This window comes from Empidonax traillii, unplaced genomic scaffold (assembly GCF_003031625.1).
Source record: "Empidonax traillii isolate 1590-97213 ecotype Southwest subspecies unplaced genomic scaffold, ASM303162v1 scaffold172:size1107868, whole genome shotgun sequence".
Classification (NCBI taxonomy): Eukaryota; Metazoa; Chordata; class Aves; order Passeriformes; family Tyrannidae; genus Empidonax; species Empidonax traillii.
The window spans coordinates 396,540-420,609 of record NW_020955365.1 but is presented as its reverse complement, the minus strand read 5'-3'; the positions used below and the strand labels follow the sequence as shown (position 1 = coordinate 420,609).

General features: G+C 37.8%; 1 protein-coding gene across 5 annotated transcripts in view; it reads right to left on the bottom strand.

The window, feature by feature from the left end:
* Window positions 1–20,840, bottom strand: part of ANO4 (anoctamin 4) — a 171,789-nt gene extending 150,949 nt beyond the window's left edge. For 2 of the 5 annotated variants that reach the window (XM_027885763.1, XM_027885764.1), the window contains exon 1: window positions 20,431–20,781. The gene's annotated coding sequence lies outside the window, so the exon portion shown is untranslated. Of the gene's footprint in view, window positions 1–20,430 lie in introns of all 5 variants that reach the window. The other 3 variants (XM_027885760.1, XM_027885759.1, XM_027885761.1) reach the window with 3 other exon arrangements.
* Between the last annotated feature and the right edge of the window lie 3,230 nt (window positions 20,841–24,070).

The following is a 24,070-nucleotide window of genomic DNA, read 5'->3' as shown; positions in this document are numbered from 1 at the left end:
AGACTTCGGATAATCATTTCTTTCATAAATGCGCATCGTGGGAGCTCTTCTATCGAGGGAGAACAGCTCTTCCTAAAATAACTTCCTGCATTGAAATGCTTATTCTGAGTTCCTACTAATTAACTACTGTCTTCTCATTTTTCTGGCTCTCTGCAAGGCTGGTGGGGTGGAAGGGGCCAGATTCCACCTTCGGGCTCATGTTCAGAGGGAAAAGGGTACCCGCTTTCGTCTCTCACTCAGGAGTTTGGTGGGTTGGCATTATCAGCTCAGTGCAAGATAGCAGGAAATAAAAAATCTCAGAGCTAAGACTCCAGGTAAAAGGAGTCCTGCCAGCTAATGCAAATATAGGACGGTTCATACGAGCTATTCTCTGTTATTTGTTCTCCTTTCCCTGTCTTGATTATTACACTTCTGATGGCACTAAGAAGTGCTGGCTTGAAGCCACTGGATCAATAACAGGGGTTTAGCTCATTTTAAATCCATTACATGGACAATGTGCTCACTGAGAAACAAGCATCAACAGTTGCCAACAGCATAAAACAATTTCTATGTGTCCTGGATCCCTTCAACATGTTAGCAATTTTCAAAGTTCTGACAATGAACATCACATGGGACAATAAACCTTGTCCTTCAGGGAAATAAACTAATCACCTCAAAGAGTTAAAAAAAGAGGTTTATTTTCCCAAATATCACCATAGTATGATGCTAACCTTGCTATGTGTTACATAACCATACCAAATGTATTCTGAGGAAGCTTCACTGTTCTCTATAGCATTAAGAGCAATCCATCGCCAAATACAATAAAGTAGATGAAGAAACAGGCTGATTTAGCAGTTTCTTCTCCACTTTCTAGAGTTCACAGATTTGCTTAATCTTATGTTCTGACTTGATAATCTCAGATTTTCTACTATGATCTTAGTCTTTGGAGGTAAGGAGGCATTCTGTCACTATACTGCTACATGTTAAATTGGCATCACCCCAAGCAGTGCCTGGAATTGCTGAAAATTATCTGAATTAACAAAAGGAAATAGTATTTTCCATCTAGCTAGCAGTTTAATTCTATTTGCACTGGACAGCCCTTAATGTATGGTTTGTTTCCTGGCGGTGCTGACTACTTTTTTTCATTAAGTGTTCTCCTGTGTGAATATCTTGTGAGCTCTGCCTTCTCAGCACAGCTGTGGCTGTCCTGGATATGGCACAGCTGGGTGCAGCCCTCTCATTTAGCAAAATGATTTTTTGAATTTATGCCTGTGTAAAATTTTTATGCATGCTGTGATACTTACGGAGCAAGCACAAAGCTTTATAACGTGGAAGTGATTCCTTGCACCTCAACCACACATAGAGAAGTCAGGAAATTAATTAGGCGGTAGGATGCACCCTCATTTCCCAGCAACGTTTCCTGCTCTCTTCACCTGCTCCTGTGATTTCCCCTTCTTGGAACTGAGCAGAGCATAGGGATGGGAGAAAATGCTATGTCAGCCAGATGCAGCAGCTGTTTCAATGACAGTGATCCTTTAAAAATGGAGATCAGAGCTTAATCAGCAAATAGGTAGTGACCTGGAAAGGCAGGTAATTTAGTGCTTGGCTGCAAGACGAACACTTAATTGAAGCCTTATCAAGTGCTTCCAGAACTTAGTCTCAAAGCTTACAAGTAGGCTCAAATACCCCATGAAGCAAAAGGGCTTGTTGTTATCTTACACCACCCAAAACAGTTGACTTGCATTTCTGAATCCAGATGGAAATAGATGGGCCTTCCTCACGCCTTATTTCTCCCTCCCTCTTGTTGGCAGTTTCCAGTGATATCAAAGCTATCACAGTCTAAGCACTGCTGTAAAAACACCAAAGATCAAGTTCATTGAGACAATGTTCTAGAGTCATGCCAATATTCAGGCAGCTCTTGAGTTCTTGGTTTAGGTATGGTGGAGCAGAATTAAAGACACCAGTCTGTTTCTCATCTACCACTAGAAAGGTGACCTCCAGCCTCGGACAGGCTACAATGCACAACCAAACAGTGAGAAAAATAATAAATCAGGAACCAGTGGCCATGTGCCCATAACCAGTTGACATGTACTTTTAGGTGTTACCTACTCTGTTAGGTCTACTCACTTTTTGTGGCTTAGAAAACTGGTCTTTGCACTGTGAATGCTACCATAATGTCTCCAACCATCTTTATCTCTGGAGCAACACAATAAAACATTCAAAACAGCAAAAGTATGAGGATAAAAATCACAGACCATTTTGCCCAGAGCTTCAGCACAGTTTTTTGCCACAACTAAACGCGGGGGAAAAAAGATTTAAGCACAACTGCTCATAAGTCCCTTTCCTTGCTGCCCTGTCAAAGTTTGACACAAGAGGAATCATTTCCTGGGGAGAAGCCTTGTCTGGAAATTTTGAAAGTGTTTCTTTGATGGTCAGCAAGGCTTCAGAAATATGCATGCAATAACCACCAACTCTTATCCCAAAATGAAACATAAGTTTATCATATCTGTTATACTCAACTAGAAGCTGGAAATGTGCTCCTTTGTTTTGCTCATCCTTTTAAGCATATAAAGAGAAATCAGCTAGCAGTCAACTGTGCCACGTTCCAAGTGATTTCATTTTTTGTGTGTGCATGCACTGATAAGAGTCATGATGTTAATTTTTTAATTGACTTTGGGAAATGAATAAGAAATATTTTGAATTAGCCCCTATGGTAGCAGCACTCCCTTGTGGAATAAACCCCTTCATCAGTGCTGTCAGCTAACAGAAATGTCAGGCTTTGCAGTGGTCCTGAGCAAAACAAGCATAAATCCACAGTGTCAGTTCTTTCCCCTCTACGTCACCTGAAAAGTACAAATAGGACATAACTTGGCCCTGGCTGCCAAGTACAGATCAGCAGCAATGGTGAGGAACACTCAGCAGGCAGGAAAGTAGCCTGTGCTATGCCCTGCACAGACTGGGCAGAGGCAATGGGCTAAAGCAGAAGGCACAAATCCTTGCTTGCAGTTTGCTGGTGCTGATGAAGCAGAGATATCTGCTACATCAGGTATCAAGATGGTAGTACAAGAACCGTAAACTGTTGCTCTGACTGTTTTTACCCTTCTTCTAAGCAAAGAACAGAACTTGAGAAAATCTTGACCAATACTTTGAATACTTTTCCTTATAAAAATATGAATCCATTCAAACTTTAGCAATAGGCTTCAGCTGTGAAAGACTTGTTTTGCTTGTTTATGCCACTGGATATATCCTTCAGAATGCAAAAATATGACAAAGACACAGCCTTTGTCAGCAAGAATGGGATAGTGATGGAGATTTTAGCAACAATATGGACATAAACAGCACCTGACTAAGTGAACTTGTCAGAATAGCTCAGACATTAAGCTGAAGGTCAAAACAAACTCGCATTTTCTGGAGGTTTGTTAGTTTTAAGACACCGTGGAAATCTTATGGCCTTTACTCAGGGTTCTCTCAAATGTGTATTATTGTGGTAATGGATGAGACACTACATTCCAGTTCTTCTGAAACTTCTGCTGTTGTTGCGAAATGCACAGTCAATTTAGTTTACCACACTGGCTTAGAGATAAGCCTGCTGATCTGAAAAAATGACCTTCAACTTATTTTTATCAGAAGCTCAGGAAGTTCTTGGATGTCATTGGTTTGACAGCATGGCAGACCATTTCTCTAACTCACTTGCAAACGTAAGTTAAAATGCACTAAAAGTGAGGTGATAAACTCCAGTTTCAAGTCAAGGATTGTACTCAGCACAGCATACAATGCTGAATCTGCACACTGCATATTGCTTCATCACCAATGACCTTCTTCAGATTCTCATTCCCATAGCCCACTGCAGATGGTAAACTCTGATCTGGTGAATTTATTTCAGATAATTAAATAATAAATAAATTAAACAAACCTGTGCTACTTCCCTCTCAATTTAGAACCAAAGTAATTTTCAGTAGAAATTTAAACCTTTGAATTTTTAATAAATATCCTCTATTTCCAAAATTTGACTCATCTATCTTTCAAACCTCTCCCACAAGACCAACTTTATTTTACACACAAGAAGATAAGACATGAAGGGCTGCCTATGCTTAATGTATTTGTGTGGGTCCACGCAAGATGAACATCAAAAACTGCATTTTGCATGTATGTGCTGCTCATTCCTATATGGATCTGGTGCAGCTACAGCAATGGCTGTTACTGAGCTTAATCAGCAAGTAGTAGGCAAGGCTCAAGTGATATGACCAAAACTCAAAAAGCAAAATATTGGCAGAATCAGACAAAAGGTTCCCATACTCCAGATATACTATGCTGAGATCAGCCACTACCTACTTTTCTGTTCCTTTCCAGGAAAAAAGTATTTTAAATAAAGGAACAGTTAAATAACTAAGGAAAGCCTCAGTGATTCACTAGAGTTCCAAATACTCATCTCATTGTAATGTGAAATTAATATAAAGAAATCTACCAACAGTGCATTTAGCTGATAATATTTGCTTTCTATTAAAGTAGCCCAAGGAAGCCCATATTTAAAATGTATGGATCTTCCTGTGTCTACAGAAATATTCGGATGGTTTTGTCATAACGCTGGTACTGACACAGTTTCATGTTTTTTGGTATAATTGTGATATTAGTGAAGAAGTTGTGTCCAAGTTGATGATGAAACAAACAGCAATGTAGACTGTCTCTGTGTTCATTATCTCTGGATAACAGAACTCATATTCTCTTAACACAAGTTAACCAAAGTGGATGGAACTCCACCAAGCCAGTGCTTTTTTCCCCCTAGTCTGCAGGCTGTGTAGTGTCCCTGCAGCTCCTCTGGATTTGGGTTTCAAGAGCAGGGTAAGGAATCTGGTTGTTTTGCTCTACAACTTCTCAGAAGCAAGCGCACACTGCAGGCTCTATTGAAAGCTGATTCAAATCAGATAAATTTCTCGCTACATTTAGGATGAATTCCTGAAAAAGAAACTATTTACTGTACCAATTACTGGATCCCACTGACAAGACTCCTTGATTGTTCCATGTATCACATCCTAATAGGTATAGGATCTCCCTCTAAAATCCTATACATCTAGACACATCTCACATGGAGCTTCATTAAGCAGTTCAAACATTCTTTCACTACTACTTATATTCCTTGTCTAAATCTAATATTTTGTTTTCTCTTTCTTTGGAAATTTGCAAACCAACATCATATACAGGGAAATTTGTTTCAAAATTATCACCCCAAATTATTGCTTAAAGTCAAAGAGGGAAGTTTGAAAAAAAGCAGTTTTCATTAGAAGTGCTTTGTAAAATGCTAGAGGACTACAACTCATATAATCTAGATTTTCAAAAAAATTAATTTAAACCATTTTTAAGACCCTTTGTCCTGAAACTAGAACTCATATTTTATATTTCTTATACTATCTTGTTATGATTGTGATAAGCTCGTGGTGTGGGATTTCAGTATTTTTAAAAACTGTATCGTTGTCTTCCACTTTTCTCACTTTAGTTTATTTACTGCATAAGCAGACATGTAAGTCTTCTCCAGATGTTTTAAGATGTTTATGGGAAGAAAACATTTTCTGTTTATTAGGTTTATCACAATTTTTTAGTGTTACATTTGCCCTATGTGTTTATTTTTACACCTGACAGTATAAAAATGAAAACATTAAATAAAGTGAGAGATGATACAACGCAAACCTTGTTTTGGATAATGTTGAATAATGGCTATGGAGAAAAAAAAAATTTAGAAAGAGCCTAGCTTCCTTATGATAAATTAATTTGAACAGAATTTAAGTACTATGTTTACACAGGATCGAATCAACACTGAGCCCAAGTCTGAATGGTACCTTTGCTCTTGCTAAGGTAGCTTCACCTGTGGGCTATCAACAAATGTTAGGACTGTCCCAACTAAGCATGATTAGCATCAACAGCTCTAGAGATGAACATATTTCTTCTCAGTTTCATGCTGTAGTAGAATCAACCCTTCTGTTTGTTTCTGATTTCCTCACAAGGCTCCTCACAGACCCCACTGTTACAAGGTCGCAGATGTAACCATGGCAAGAAACACTCCCCACTTCAATCCTGAATTAAGCATTGCCCCATTTTAACCTCCTGGAAGCTGCAACACAAACAATTATGGGCTAAATCAGATCATCTCTGAACACAAACTGTCACATCTGAGGTTTGTGCAGTAGAAGAACACTGACATAAGCCCGCTGAAGCTGTGTCCCTTTTAGCTCTGAAAGTGCCCAAGAGCTAGGACTGGATCAAAAATTTTAAGGTTAGTTTTCTTTAGGAATATGGAAGCGCACAGCTTTTGGTCCAGAGAAAACAGAATAACTGCTCTTCTCCATTAAAATTCATAGCATAGGTTGCACACCATGATACAGAGGACAATTGAATAAAGTTAGCAATGTGTGAACAAAATTGTCAAGGTCCTTATCTCCAATGACCAAAACATACACATCCAGGGATTCAGCTAGCTAGAATAAAGGAGCTCTTTCTGTCTGCAAGTGAATGTCTCACAATAAAAATTAATTGTCAAATTAAACTGTTCATTAATTCAGGGCAACTTCTATCTAATGATCCTGAAAGAATACTATTAAAGTAAAACAGCATCTATTTTTTTATTTTCTTAGTTGATCATTCCATAAACTTTAAGCAAGGAATTGTTAATTTCTAGTAATTTAGCCTTCAAACTCATTGTAGAATTTAGAGCCCATAAAATCCATGGGTCTTCTGTGATCACAATGTGAAGATTTAGACCACTTATTTGACTCTAATTACCTAATTTTTCTGCACTGACTTGAGTTTGGTTCTGAAAGAGAAAAACATACCTCAAGGAAAAGATAGAGCTTTACAGCAATTAAAAAAGGCAAGCTTCATTAAAATATATCCTATCCTCATTCACACTTCTGCAATTTCTATGCAAATGATGTGTTAAAACATACTTCCTCCTCTTGTTCATTGTTTTCTATTTTCAATTCCCCTTAAAAATAAAATGCATTTCTTTCTAAAGGAAGAGACGGGTGAAAAACCCTCCCCACTCCCTCTTTATTTTTTAACCCTGAGGAATACAAAAGTCTATTTAAACACAAAATAACAGAGTCCTGAATTTTGTAGCCTCATGCACTGTCTCCATAGCAGTTCTGTTCAGCAGCACAACTGCTCCATGCAGACTATGATGGCATGGATCAGAAAGTGTCCTGCCTTGGGGGCTGTATAGGTGACTGGGTTGCTCCTTAAACCAGGAGGAGTCCCAGAGTCTCCAGGAGGTTGGACTGATCTATGGAGCAAGACTAACTCATCACCATGAATAACTGTTGGCTAACAGCCCCAAGTTACCCTCCCAGTGTAGGCAAGAGAAATTAAAGAAACCAATTCTGCCTGTTTTCCATGTACTTGGTTTCTGAAACATCCTCAAGAAGACCCAGCTCCAAGTTCCATACATCTGTTCTGCTCAGAAACTGCAAACTGTGCTGAGAAAATTCTTAACCCTGTTACTCCTTGTTCACACTTCCACTTGTTACTGCCGTTCACTTCTGCTGCATTAGCAGCAGCATTCCTTTTCAAACACCAGAAAATAGAATTAGTAAAAAAATTGCATAGAAATGAGGAGATATTTCATGTCTCTGCTCCACAAAGAATTTCTACTTAAGGCAAATATCCATGGTCCAAACCAGACACAGAGTGGCTTGATCCCTGTCCCCACTGCACATGCTACTGTGCTGACCTCGGTATTATATGGGACTTTCAGAAAGGAGTGTCAGAATTTTGACATTACCCAAACCAAACTAATAAAACATTAGGAGCTTAGAAATCTGCACAGGGCACAAAACTTTATTTGGTTCCCAACAAGATTTAGTATCCCAGAATCCCAGGTGCTGGACATCACATGCTTGCACAAAAATCAAAAATCTCATACTGTCTTTGTATGAAGCAGACAAATTAAGCAAAAGTGTGAAACTAGAGTGCCTTTAATGTGACAATTAGGAACTGGACAAACCTCATTTGCTCTCACTCATTCCCTGCTACTGTTAATTGTACAGATAATTTACTAAAACTTTCGTAAGAGCATGATATAATTTATAAAAACTGATACTAGCCCATTAAGGAAGATATAACTAAAATAAAAAATATTGCACCAGACTGGGCTTCGACTTTTTTAAATTTTTTTTTTGGTCAATTTATTCTAAAATCAACTGGACAGGTATCACTGTTATGCTACAAATTCCAGCTACTGGGATGCTGTTGAATACAGATGAGTAGCAGCTTCTGCCAGAGCCAGGCATTACTTTTTCAAGAGCAGAATGAAAATGGAAAGCATGCATTTTTACTTAAAATTGATTTCCTGAAAAACTGCAGCACTAGATTCTATATCACTTTTTCAAAGATTTTCAATTACATCAATTCCTACTGATGAAAGACCAGAAGATCTGCAATTCTCTTGCATAAGTCCATTTACTGAAAGCACCTGCCTCTGAATTATTTTATCACCCTTGTAATCTGAGCTTGCTTAGCAAAATGGCAACAGTAAACCCGGAGGATCAACGTTGCACCAAAGTGCTCAGCATCTGACAGTTAACAGGGTATAATAATAGGCTACGTCAGGCTTTTCATGTGAAGAGTAAGGAAAAACTTCTCCAGACTTCCACAAAACATGAAATTCAACACAGAAGTGGCCCTTCGCTTAGTTATTGAAGGTTGCAAGCCTCGTTTGCCCTAGGTCAGCTAATTGGTGCCTGCTTATGTCGAAAGGAAATGGTGTGGGAAAATAAGCATTTTGTGCATCCTTTAGTGGAAATCAATAAGTCTCCTATTTCCTCGACACAGAATTAGGTGCTTGTTTCCTTCGAACTGGCATATAGAGTAACTAAACCTGCCATCTTGCTCTCCATGCTTCTATTTATGCAAATGGCTCCCTCCACCTTCTGAGCAGCAGTATTTTTAGCATGTAATTTTAAGTTTGATTACATGTAAAAACATGTAAGCGATTCACTCAATTTACACTTATAAGTGATAAACAATGATTGCAGGAACAGCCTTAATACTGTTTCCTGAGCTCTGCAACTCCCTTTGGCTTCAGAGCATAATAAGGCCATAATATTTCCAGTGATACATCTCAATCCCTAAAGTAATCAAAAGAAATTATTGTAAAGCATGAAAAATTATTTCACTGTTCTCATTCAGCTGAAGTCAGAGTAAGATGTATACTGAAGCCCAACAGAGAGACAGAGTCAGGCACTTTGCTGGGATTATGCATTAAATGCAATTCTTGTTCTTGCAGGACTGCAAAATGCAGGTGACAAACTACGACAAAGCCACAAGCATTGTAGGGTGTCACTCTGTGACATCTTCCTGCTAATAACACTCCAGTAGCATTCAGTGGGCATTGCTGATTCAAAATCTGCACTTCTGTAACCTTGGCTCACTGGCCAGATTCTGGCAACGCTTCTGAAACAGGGCACATGAGCCAAGTATTAGTTGCTTTATTCATGACACTTAAGACAGAATAAGATTCCCCCCCCCCTTTTTTTTTTTTTTTTACTTGATCAATTGCAATTTTACTATTTGTATTAAGTCTTTTACTAAAAACCATGTTAATGAGGTGGAATGAAAACACTTTCACAATTTAATTGGATTTACTTATAAAACTGAAACTGTGAAGACTGAATTTGTGCTCACATAATAGCTAATCAACATTGATTTTTCTTTTTAAAAAGCAGTTTTAAAGTATTAACCGCATCAGTGAACATGCTATAAAATCACTAGCCACGCACATACAAACACAGCTGCCTCAAAATCGAAAATGCCATTTCTTTCTTGGGACATCTGCTCTGGTAAATTTAAAAGAAACTTTGCTGAAAGTTCGGAGGGAGAACATTAAATATTTCAGCCTACTTTAGAAAATCTTGGCTACAGAAAAGCACTAGCCAATTTTGAACTTGTGTGCTATCAATATCTATCCATCTCTCTATGACAGTTATTACTGCAAAAAAAAAATACAAGATTACGTAAAGTTATAGGCTGCTTAAATATTTTTTTTTCTCAGTAATAGATGTGGTGCTTTTTTCCCCTGCATTTGCCCCTCTTATAGCTCAGGGGGGTCACTGTGATGGTAGAAGAGTAGACACATTCTCTCCTGGGTTCCCATGGCTAGCAGTCACACCACATCAATAAGAAGGAAGAATTATAGTAATGGCAAGATAAAAAAGTCTGTGGCAGTAGAAGACACTTTGTTCCACTAAACTACCCTCCACAGATTAGGGAGCTTTATAGCAAAAGATGCACTTCCCCCTTCTGGCTGGTCTACCAGTCCTAGAATGACAGCCGTGGCTACCAAGCTAACTCCCCACTATGCTCAAGACCAGGAAGAAGAAAATTGAAGCTGTCCTACTTATACAGCCGATATTTTTCTCAATATCAGAGGATGGAAATTCTGGATTTTATATAGTCTTTTAAAATATTTAGGTGTTGCCATATAATACAACTATATCAGAAAGCTGTTGAGTTTGCAGTATCAAGTGTCTAAGAAGTGCTAGGATTAAGGCTGCATCTGTGAAATACACTCAGCACTTCTGTGCTTATGCAATATGATATGGGTTTTAACTCCAGACCACACAGAATTTTCATCCTCGGTATGCACTTAGGATGGACACTTCTGCAATAGGAATCAGCTCCACATGGCCTCTGCTCCGCCTCTGTGCACAGGGAAAACTGTACACAGTTTGAAACTGCATGAAGACAAATGCTGGTATCAGGTTCAAAGAATTTAAATTTTAATTTAAGGTTAATTGCATGCCCACCTTTGCCTTCAGTGCTGCTAAGGAAGTGGCTTCAGTGGGTGAATGTCACTGTCCCAGCACCCAGCAGACAACATCTGATGGAAGTTATGGTGTTTAAAGATGCAGTCAGTGTCCACTGAAGATTATTTTGATTATATGAAATGCTATAATGTGTTAAAGATGTGGAAAAAAATTATGCTTGACATTTCACATTCAGAATCATGTAAGTATTTCTCCCTTTCACAGGAAAAATCTCAGCTCTTTATCTACGAAGTAATAAGAAGAGACAATATTGGCAAGGGAAATAATATAATAATATCATCTCAACTCACAGTTTCCATGAAGAGTAAGTATTTCCCATCTGGACATTAGCAGAAGTTGTGGTGATTGCCATAAAATTACAAATATCAAGGAGTATTTGTTTTGTTTTTTGTTTGGAGCCTGGTTTGGATCATAGATACTAACTATGAGAAACTCCTCTTGAAATATTTCACAAGGAAAATAAAAAGAAGTAAAGCTAATTCAGTGAAAACTGCATGTGAACATATTATTAAAGTCTCCAGGATAACACATAAATGCAGCCAACCAAAATTCTGTCATTTAATAATTTTTAAATGCTCAAAACTTCATCCTCACATGGTTTTCAGTAAAATCAAACTGGCAGTGCTAATACCCAGGAGTGCAATGAAGTATTCACGAAGCCATACCAGAGGTTTAAAACTGACTGTCAGGCTTACAGATGTTTCTAAAAATGCAGTTCAAAAGATGTAAGTGCTAACAGTATGGCCTCAGAACATGTTTTTTCCCCTGGAGTCTATACAGAAAAGGGAACATATGTTTGACAACAGTGAAGGAGGAATACCACATCAATTGCAAGTTACTTAGCCTGGAGTGTACTGCAATCAGAGCACGTAAAAAACTAACTAAACTTCATGGTACACCCTGGAAAACAAGCAACTGGGAATTTTTAGACAGTCAGTGACAAGCTGCAATGTTATCAAAGTTATTTAGTAAGTATCCTAAATATTACTCCACCTTCTGTAACATTATGATATTTTTTTTCTTTGTTAAAACTTCTCTGAGGACTTTCACCTGCTTTAGAACCTAGAAGATTACAAGTTTTCTTCTTGACCTTACGTCTTTGAGTGTAGCTTTTTTAGTAGTATCTGTTAGTATTAGAATTTCCATTTCCCCTATACCATCACTGTGGGAAAACAGGCTAGCCTGGCACGGGCAGGGTGTTGGCTCAGGTTTCAAGAGTCCTGGGTTCAACCAAAACATAAATTTCTGTATCATCTTGAGTGAGACACACAAATATTTGACAATGAACAAGTTCCTGTGCAATAACTGTGATGCTATCACATGATAGCTGAAAGCAAATAGCAGTTTCCTGACACATAAAGTTTCCTTCATCACAATATGATCCTGAAGCAAAACGTCAAAAAAAATCCCAATGAATCTGTGCCACATCCATCTCTCCTCTTCTCCCTCTTGAAACTGAAGTACATATCCTGAACCTGTCTTCCTTTTCCTCACTATCTCCCTTCTCAACATAACTTATGAGCAGAAATCGTACCATTTAGCAACAAATCTCAATAGAGGAGCATAACCTATCATCCCTCCTCACTGCAACATATATTAAATTTGAATTTGAAACTTTTTTCCTAAGTACAGGAAACAAGACTATTGTATTGAAACCTGAGACCCCACTTCTGCATTGCCATTGTCACCTTTAAACCCCCATTGCATTGTTTTACAAACAATTTTATTGCTACTGCAAAGAATGCTGACATGTGCAACAAACACTGCTGGAGTACCAAAACTCAGTTGTCTGAGCACATTTTTTCACAGGTCAGAACTTCTCACAAAAAATAACACCAGTATACCTGAGTGGGGCACCTAGGCACAGAAATACCCTTGAGGAGCAGGTAAAGAACAGAAGGAGCAGGAAGAGAAATGCTGCAGGGGGAATGGAGCAGAGCCTGGAAGAGAGTCAAAGGACAGGAGGTCCAGCAAGAAGCAGAAGTGCAGAATTGAGAATTGTAAGAAAAAAGATCAGAAATAGAAGTTGAAAACTTAGAGGCAGAATTAAAACTGCAGAGAAAGAGTTACCTGAACACTGGTCTGATTGAGTTTTACAGAAAGCAACTGGATAATTTAGACCTAAATTTTGTCACAAATACACTAGGCTGTGGTATAGCAACATACTGTATTAATCACAAAATGATTGAGTAATGCTGAGTTTTAAGTAAAAAAGAAAATAAAGTAGTATTTTTCCCACATAATTACATACAATGTTTGGAGAACTGTTCCAGCTGAAAATAGTGCAATGATAAGTTGCAGTAACAACTTTACCATGGGACACTGAGAACTGATGTAGATTTTAAAAACTTGTTTGCATTGTCAGAATTATACCATAATGTATTAATTAGAATTGTTCAGAGTCTATTATTATTAGAAATGTCAACCAAATAAAGTTCATGAAGCATGCTGAAGCAGAAGGTTATCCAATCTTTTGTCAAGGCATTTCTACATCACAAATTCTAGGTTATAAAGGAAGATAAGGAAGTTCTGGTTATGGCTCAACAGCAATTTCAGTGTCACCAGCTAGAAAGAACTTCTTATGTTTCAGCTAGTCTGGTGGTCAACATAAAGAGGCAGAGAGAAAACCAGGACAACTATTAACAACATCATATAGCATCACATAAAAATAAGTTTATGGGTAGAAACTTGACTACTGCACATTTAATTTAAATTGAATCAGGAATTTCCCTCAATCTATTTCTGGAAGAGTTTGTCTAAATGACATGGGATAGAAAAATCAAATGCTGCAGATGTTTCTATGGGAACAAAGGACAATAAGAACTTAACAGAGGTAATTCTTTTCCTTCTCCTGAGGGCAGAGCAGCACTGAACTTAATTAATTTCCTCCTTCTCAGCTAAAATAAAGAATTTTAGTGGCAATAGCGTCAAAAGTATTAAACATAAACCAAAACAGTGTTGTCTGCATGAAACTGCAGAGAGGTTGAAATACCTCAGACCAGTATCACCTGTTGAATTCCTCTTTGTTATGGTTCTTTGATCTCAGATTCCACAAGTATAGAATATACTATTTTCCTACCACTATAAAGGAAAAGAGTATTTATGTTAACAAGGGTGACATTTCACTCAGCTCTTAGTTTCCAGTTCTTTTGTCCTGATAAACAGGACAAAAAAATGATAAAAATCATTGCCTCCTGTTCTCCATTTTTCCATGCATGCTTCCTAATATATTGGGACTGCAGCCCAAGCTCTTAATTTAGAAAAGACAATATTTGCTTTTCCTTAGGCACTGAATCAGAGCAAGCAGTCCTCTGCCTAGATGGCAGCATAGGATGGCAATTAGTATGGCTAAAGCAAAACAAAACAAAAAGCAACAACCCTCTCTCAACAATATAAAAACAAACAAACAAAAACACACAAAAAAATCCCACACACAAAACCAAACCACCAAAAAAACAACCAACGAATCGAACAAAATTAAGAGGAAAAACAGTATGAAAAAAAATACCCAAACCCAAGCAACAAACTTAACACAAATATTATCTCTATGAAGAGCAAAGAATAACCAGCAAAAGAAAACCAAAACTAAGAAAAAAGTGAAGGAAAATCAATATGTGAAAAGACAAAAAAGTACACTTTAGGGGAAAGCAGTGAAAGAGATAGTGATAAGGAGCACAAACGAGAAAAGAACTTAATTGAGCCTGGGGGATAGATGAACAACATGTAGAGAGGTTGCACGTCTGCCAGGGTATATACATGGACACAATGGACTTCACAAAGCTCTGGATTTCAGCTGGCACTTTATAGAAAGTGATTCTCCAAGAAGTATCGAGGTCATTTAGCAAAAAAGTCTCTGGTGGTTTAATATATCATGTATAAAGTATCATGCTTAATTTTAATAAAAAACAGTTTTGACAAAAAATGGAATTGTATCTCCTGGTGATCCAAGACAGCTAATCACTTGGCTAGCCTTTCCATATAGAAAACTGTCTCAAAGGTGATTCTGTCTTTCTTTTATCAAGTGGTTTTGTTAATTAACTTCCTCTTCCAAAAATGAAGGGAGGTAGAATCATTTTTCTATATTTGAAGGCTGTAAGCATCATACTAAATAAGAAAGTAATGTCAATACTGCAGGCAGCCACAACAAGAGCAAACAGAGTTAGCTAAAAAAGCTGTTGGGATATAGGCATCTATTTTAATTATCTCCCAGCAGCAGTTACATAAACCCTACAGATAAATTATATAGAAGCCTACTCTTCCTATCTTTCTGTTAAACAGCAATAGGATTCTAAAGAACTCTCTTAGGCATGTTTCAAACCACCCTCTAGAAGTGCAAACTTCTGGTATTCTACTTGTGCAAAGAGCATGAGTAGCCCATCTCTTAAAATCAACATCAATATCTTCATAATCCTGGAATCTCGGAACACCCTTTCAGCCAGCATGATGTGTCTCTAATTGTGGACATATCTGGTGTCATCTGAATATCACCTGTTTGAAAAAGGTTCTTGTTATGATGTGTCTAATCTCACACAGATGATCTGAAAGCTCAGGTCTTGACATGAAACAACCACTGCAAAGAGGTAATGCTAATACTCTTTCCAGGGAAGCATTCAGAATAATTAATTTGGTTTAGCTTTTTTAAAAAATTATTTATGGTTAGTATGGACTTCTTCAGGGATCGAGTTGTGCAAAAGTTTTGGACAGCAAGCCAGTCTTTGGACATTCAGATTGCAAGTGTCAAGTCTGGAAATCTCTAAACTCATGTTCCAATTTCATCATCTAGTGGGAACTAGTCTTCCCTCAGAGCTGGGTTTGGAGGCCCACTTGGAGGTGTGCTTGCTGTATGTCCTCCTGAGGGGGTAAAGGGAAACTATTTTGAGAGATTGGTCTTGCAGAATTATTAGCATCAACATAGAGCTCTTAGAAAAATGAGGCTTTTTCTGAAAACATTTTCTCATATTTCTCTTCTCCTAGAGTAAAATCTATTCACATGAAGAAAGCTGTACACCATTAGCTTCCCTATTGGGGGATCTAATTGCAGCTTCAGTGATACTCATCCTGTTTGGTGTTGTTATTCATAAAGATTGAAAAACTTGCTGCTGAAATTACCTGCTCCAATGCCAAGATCACTTCCAGTGGAATACAGAGGAAATAACCAATAACTCTTAACCAGATTATTATTTCCCTTTATACTGCAAACAGAACAATGTAAAGTTCTTGATTCTAATAATGTCACATTAGCAGAATGTGAACACTTAACATTGGTTAGGTCAGTTTAGGATAGAATTTTGCTTTCTCCACAACTTCCACCAGAAAAGGCTAAAAATGTTTCTACAATCACAAGAAAGTAAACATTTTGCCTTTGAAATGTTTCATTGCATTTTATGTTCAGGTGCTAAAGTTAGACTGGTCCCTCAGGAATGCTTCAAGCCTTCAATATTTCTCAAGGCAAGCAGGCCTAATGCTGCTCCACTATGATGACATTGAGTCTGGAACAATATATTTGTGACTGTTGCAGGAGAAAGTTCTTTAATACACAGAAGACCTCTCGCTTTATTGTTCAGTATTTCCTATGCAGAAATTATATAAGAGCAGATCTGCACGACATGAATTAAAATGCCAGTTTCCATGAAGAATCAGACAGGTCTACACAAGCGCTATGCAGTTGTATAAATGCAGAAAATGCAATCCCTTCCTGAGATATGACAGGCGTAAAGTGCAAGCACTTACTGAGAGGGCAGCATATGCACAGCAGACACAGGAGACACAAGACCCATATAACAATGCCTGAAAGCTAATCCTTCCCCACAGATACAGAGAAAGAACGTAGCACACAAACACCCTGACTAATACTTTCCAAAAGCACTAAGTTTGTGACAGACTATGTGGCACAGTGTTGACACACTGGATTTTCAGACATCCACGAACTGCAAAAGTAGCAACTGGACTGAAAAGAGCTCACCTGTTAAAGTCTCAAGACATATGGAGACAGATTGGTAGAAGCTGCATTATTAAAGTCCTTGAAATCATCCTGGACAAAATCTGCAGACAAAGTGAGATTCTGTGTTCAGGAACACCTTAAAAATTAGCTCTATGAGTAACAGAGAAAGTCCAGGAGTTGCAGTCACCTTTGGATTATCCGTATGTGCTCATTCATGGGTCAATATGTAGGAAGAAACAGCCAAGTAAAACCACAGTTGATATAACATGCAATATATAAATAGAATATGCATACTATAACTAATAATCACATGTACTTTGTTAAAATGCGGTGTAGCACATTACCTTTGAAAACATTTGTAAACTGTTTTCAGAAAAAGCTTTGAAAAATTCACTAACCAGAGCACTGCCTAGTACTGATGACTTCAGCTCTCTGTCATGTATAATCCAGTATTACTCTCCAGTCTGGGGCAGAGAGGGAAGTTGGAGCATGGCTAATCTACTGCCTGCATTCTTCAGCCTGTACAGCTTTTGTCAGAAAGGATATGAGCAGATGGAAAGCATAAAATTACTGAAGCAGTATGGATAAATGAGCAAGCTTTCTGTAAAAACATACCCATTTATATTGACAATCTAGTATATATGATTGAATATTTGTGGAGCATAAAACTTCAAAGGACTTGCTTCCACGGACAAGTGGAGTGAAGAATGCATACTGAACATACACAGTAAAAAAAAAAAAAAAAAGCAGTGACTTCATCAGACCATTGGGTAATATTGGTTGGCTAAGGAATAGAGCTTTTTTTTTTTTTTTTCCCTGCAGTTGTTTCCTATGCAGTCTTCAGCCACCCTGCAAAGGAATTAACATGACACCATGCTGTGAAACAGGGAAGCACTATGCATGCATTTCCTATCAGAACATTCATAGAATTCCCAAGAAATAAACAGCATATCTACCTGCTTGAATTTCATGTAATTTGGGGAATTTCACTCTATCTTCCAAGGCTTTTACAGAGGATTGTATCTTTATTTTTCAAACCCTTAGCCTGCAACAGGATGTGCTGGTAAATATTTTAGATGCATAGACTTCTCAGTTGCAGTACGCAGATGTCAGGTTCCAAATGTAAACATCCCACTGCAAGCTCACATGGCTTAAACTGGAGAAAATACTTTGGGATCTTTTTTCTCCCTTCCTTTTGCCTCAATGTTGTTGAGAAAGCACATTACATTATGCACTTTGGCTTCTAAAATTTTACTGAAAAAGACAGACATGATTATGCACTTAGGTTAAAAATTAGCCTTTGCTAGATAATCTTACTTAAACACTAGTAATTTTTGAGTGAAAACAGTACTTCTGATTAAATGTGATTTAAGAATGTAGATTACTTTAAGGCACAACTGATTTTACAATAACATTTTAAAAAAATGTTGTCCGATATTTAACTCTGATCTTCAGAATTATTTAGGTTTTGCATGTATTTTGAAAACCCTCTTGTTTTTTAAATTTACAATAATTTTATATGGAACAAAATAAATAGTTCCAAGTGCAATGCATACACACAATCATTTGTTACATTTAATCAAGAGAAGCTTAAGTCCAGCTTCTCCAAGGCAATGTCACAACCTTCAAGGACTCAGGACTGCTTCCCCATGTGTGTCACCAAAAACCCCGTTGGTCTCCTTCCACAGCAAAAAGTTTCTTTGCTGCTGTCATTGTGTCAGCACTCACTGAAGCTGGAAGGGAATAACTCAGGCAGCTTTGTGACTGATTTAAAAAAGTTAAATTAAACATAGACCCGACACAGTGCTAAAGCCCTTCTGTAGCAGGCAGTGTGGAGGACTGCTCTAGAAGTAAATGTTTTAAACAGTTCCTTGAGCTGCACAGTTGCCAGAACAGACCTGCTCCATACTGGAGCAGGAGGGAGGCAGGTCTGCAGCGTGCCCTCACCACATCAGTTAGAAGGGAAACAAGGCTCAGGATCAGCTGCACCAATGGGTACTACATGATGTCAAAATGCATGATCTTACTGAGGAGGTGACTTGGACCGCTGAAATCTGGGCTACATGCTGACCACTATGGCTTTTTGTGAAGCTGATGCAGCAGGTACCTCACTGCACCATGAAGTCCCCTACCTGCAGATCTGTGTAAGCCTCCTCCTCCCACCAGTGCCTCTTGCAATTGCCAAACCTGGGTTGCTCCCTTCTCCACCACACTCATACATGCTTATCAATACAACCAGACATTACACCCAAGTACAGAAAAGAAATGAAGGTTATAGAAAATAACAGCAGAGTTTTAAAGTTTTTACTCATTTAAGAGGGGAAAGGTGGTACACAAACTCTATTGAACTAATCAGCTAGTGAGCAAAACTCTGAATTACAGGACAAATAAGGCACAAAATTGTTTTATTAACTCACAATGTAAGCTACATTAGACAAAGAAAACAATAACCAGACACCAGCTTATCTCTTGCTTAAACCCAGAAAAGGTAATGCAGACACTGAATAAAACCTTTATTCTTATCCTACCCCAGTAAAACAAAGGTATAAAAGCACATTGCCTCTTTGCCCTCCTTGAAGTCAGACCACCCTGTGACAAGTTTGAGCCAGCGTTATATCTATGCCTTCAGCAGACCTTTGAAGAGGCAGCAGAGTCTTTATTATTCCTGCAGTGTATGAGGGCTATGCATAGTCAATCCACATAATGGATTCACAGCATGAAACACATTTAAGTTAAAAGAAATACTTTTGTATTTGTCTTATACCAAAAACAAAGGAAGATATCTATCTATCAGAAATTGTATATTTGTATTTACTTTAAATCTCACAACAAACCAGGAAAAAAAAAAACAAAACAGTTAAGGGCACAGTTTACTGTGGTCTAAATAACAACCTTTCCTATTTACAAAATTAGAGCTGTTAAAATAGCTTAGAGCACAAATTAAGCCAGCACAGATTTTCAGGCATCTAAATGTACTTCTTTCCTACTGCAGAGATAATAAAGCCCTTCAAAAAGCTAAGAATTTGCAACCATATCGACCAGAGAGGGATGAGGGTTATGAGGTTGTCTATTCTGCAACTTCTTGTCCCAGGCAGTACGCACTTGTAAGATGCAAAAGGTCCAGCTTACAAACACCTGATGACCTAGGCTTATACTGAAAATGCTGAAATAGCCAATCTGTTCCATGCCAATGATAGTAAATATCGGTTCAAACCACATGCCCACACTTAAACATTGAGGGGCTTCAGAGTTTTCTAGATGGCCACAGAAGCAAGGGATTTCTGTGCCCTTCCAGCGTGGTGATAAAGACCTAGCAAAATGAGTCAGTCACCTTTACCCAATCTCTGTTGCAGTTCCCCATAACTGTATCCCATTGCTGCCACAGGCAATCAGGAGCAATGCTCAAGCCTCCCGTTTCAAGGACAAAGAGGCAGTACTCAGCTGGCAATCAATACTTCAGAGCTCCGGGTCAGAGAAGGGAAGGAGCAAAATAAAGAGAAAACTTGTATTTTACTTAGCCAGCATCTGTTATGAAGACGCTGAAAATTATGATGAGATATTAAGTGAAGGTCACGAGGCTTATCTAAGAATATAGGGGGAGAAAAACAGATGGGAAGGGGGGAGGGAGAGAGAGAGAGGGAGAGAGCACGAGCACTGCAGCAAAGAAGCTATGCTCAGCCAATATATGCTGGCACTTACCATAAAAATAGAAAGATCCAAAGAGAATCAGATTAAGGATCCTTTTTATCTCTCTTCAATAGAAAGATTTCCACATGAAGCTCTGAACACAGCTGTCCAGGGAAAAAGCAAGGTGATACGATGATACACAGAAAACACTAACACACAGACGGTAGGTCCTTTCACAGCCTTCAAAAACCTGCAAGCAGTTTGTGCTGAAAAACCAAAGGTAAGAAGTCTGAAGACGACTCCTACACAACACTGCAGCTAAACCAGACTGCTGGATTTCCAGTCATTCACACCGCACTGCTTTTATCTTCATCTTTTCACCATTACTTACATCCTAGAGATGGGCTTGGGGGTGGGCATTAAGAGCTTTCTCCTCCAAGTGGAAAGGATCACAGAAACGGCATCAGCATTTTTAATCAGTCGCTGCGAGTACCCAATCAGAGGAACTGAGTGGTGGCAGCGTGACAGTTGTCCAACGCAGGGCAGCCCGACGCGTCAGCCGGCAGCACAGTCCTGGCTTGCACCAGATCACTGAGGGGCTAATCTGCTTCTTAACCCCAGCAAGGATTTCTTTAACACATGCAAACAAACTGCCTTCACGCACTGTGTCTGCTCCTCTAAGCAGCAACGCTTAGAAAATGACAAGCTCTTCTGGGTTACTGTTCTGACAGGCTGTTTGCTGCATCTGTGTAATAGTGCAAAGGTAAGAAAAGTTTGGAAGTTTAAATATCAGCATCATTTAACTTGCAGTTTTATTAGCTGGTACATTCCCTGTATGAAACGTATATTAACCATTGCTTACTCCTCAAAGGTTTCTTTTTGAAGGAAAAAGAAGTCTATAAGATATTTTACAGCACAGTCCCACCGTTTTAAACTGCCTTTTAAAGAGAGTGCTGGTTTTGACATGATATCACAGACCCCATATGACACCAAATCCACAGAAAATACACAACCGAGGTTCTTCTCCCCCCACCTGTCAAGATGACAAGTAGATTAAATGTCTGTGCTGCTATCTGGTGTACTATTTGTCACCAGAAAAAAGAGAGGAAAAAAAAAAAAAGTCAGATCTCAACTTAGTTTCCAATAAGGGTAGCCAGGATCTGGACACAAATGTTCCTATGGCATTTAACCCATTGAACCAATTCACACAGAAAAGTGATTCAGTCAGAATTAAAGCTGCCAAACCCTGTAACTTGCAGAGTATGTTCCTGATTCTAAAATACAAATACCTGCATTTGACTATGAAGGAGAAATTCTTCTGGTCCTACTACACAATGCAGTCCACAATGGAGAAAAACTAAATACAGCATGGAAATTTGTGTTTACTTAAAACAGACACTCTGCCAGTGGACAAAGTTATGTGCTTACATTTTCAAAACATTTTTAGAACAGTCGGTCCCAGATTTCTGCTGTATCACAAAGTAGTCATGAATATCATCCAACTGATATTCACATTTCAGAAGATGAAAAAGCTATGTAGTGTAAGGGGGGAGTGTGGGGAGAACAAACATCAAAGCATTCCTAGCAGTGGTACCCACATTACTTGATCCGTATCTAGTATATTAGAACATCCTAGGTAACAGCATAGGCCTATCAGGGAGAGATAAAAAAATAAAATAAAATTGGAGCTTCTATGGCTGAAGTGCAGACTAACAATCTAAAGTGCAGTTTGATACAACTAATCGGTTCCAAAACGTTTGAGAGTGTGAAAATACTGCAAGAACATACAAATTCCAGTAGCATCAACAGAAGAACACCAGGCTGACATCCCACGTTGGGATGGGTGAAGGACAGATCAAAAGAATATATGAGAAAGGAGTACAATTACCATATACAAATAATGCACATAAAAGATAATAGCATATATCATATAGATGACTAAAATATAAAATATAGCCAATATAGGAGTGAACATAAGAAAAGGAGGTAGCAGCAGAAGAAAATACATTCAAACTCTGCACTAAGCTTTCAAAACACACTGCAATAGTAGCAGAAAGATTACTGTTTGACACATCACATGCTTAGTGAAGTAGGCAGTTTCTCTTTGGTCTGGGGGCTTCCCAAGGTGCTCAAGCTCAGATGCGGTGGCTGGTATTGAGAAGCTAACTTTATGCTGCCTGAAGGTGACTGAGGAAAATTAGCATTTGGTCCTGCTCGGCTTGAACATCCTTGAACTTCCTGTTTTTTCTATTTTTATCATGTGTTAAATCAAAGTGCTTTCAGTTACAAGATTTTTGGCCTGTACATTGATCTATTGAGCGTAGGCAAAAATCACTCCTTAGTTGTCATATTGGTAAGTTTAGATGTTTTCTGATCTATTCCTCTGTCACATGTCTCTTTTGCAATTTTTCAGGATGTTCTTCAAACTCACTTGGGAATTTAAACAATTCATTTAAGGCACTATAAAAGAAGAAATCCTTCTATTTATTCTAAAAATATTTTATTTTTATGTTTTCTAATTAGAAACTACTGAGTGAGTGTTGGAATGAAGTATTTCAGGTTACGATAACATTTTCCCCTAAATACAGAATAGAAACATTTACTGAATATTTCTGCTTTTAACATTATCGTGGAAAATTCTACTATTTCTACATTAGAATTTTTACAAACCAATGTATTTCGAGTAAAAAATCATTTCCTAACATATTGTAAAATTTTTTTATGGTTATGAGAGGCCCAATACTTATTTTCTACTAAATTAAAAATGCATTAATATTCATGGATGTCAACATAACAAATATTTTTCTATTTTATCATTTTTATCTTACAGTTGTAACATAAATATATTCTTCTTAGTAAGACTTCATTCATTAAAATGTCATTTCCTCAGAAAAAAGTAAAATGTTTTTAAATAAATTTCAGATAAGTAAACAATTCATAATTATAAAAAGGCGATTTCATTATTCAAATCTCTTAACAATGAAACAAGAATTATCAATATCAACTCAAGAAGAATCTTTATCAACCTTTTTTCTACAAAAGCAAGTGGTTCAAAAGCGTTTGTTCATGCTGCTGATGCATAATTTGAAATTGGATAAAGGAGGTTCTGAACTACACATGCAGATGAGATGGAAAGGAATCTAAAAAGCATGATGGGCTTCAACAAAAAGATGTTGGCTAAGCAAAGTCAAAATTACACTAATAAAACAAAAAATCCATACAGCCATTTCTGAAGTATTAAAAATATCCAGATAGAGGAAAAGAGACTAAGTAATCATCTAGAGAGATTTCCATTTCTGCAGCGTAAGTTTAAATCTCATGCAAGTGGGAAGCAGTACGAGTAACTGACAAGACTTTGTGGATGGAAGTGGTTGCTGATTACTATAGCATCTTTAATTCTAATAAGAGAGCTTCTAAGACTTTTGCTATAAAAATCAACAAACAAACAAACAAAACAAAACATACCAATAAACAGCTTTTTCAATCATAAAAACCCATGGGAGAAAATCTGTTCATAAAAAAAACCAACCAAACAAACCAAAACTCAGAAAACCCTGAAACCTATGTTTTTTAGAAATTGTTTTGGGAGAAAAATCAGTAATGGCCATGTCTGCATTCCAGAGGTTTTATATAAAAAGAATTTCTCTAGATAATAATAGCATGCTGCTATTTAGGGATCATTTCAGTTATGGAGAATTTTCCTGGTTATTTT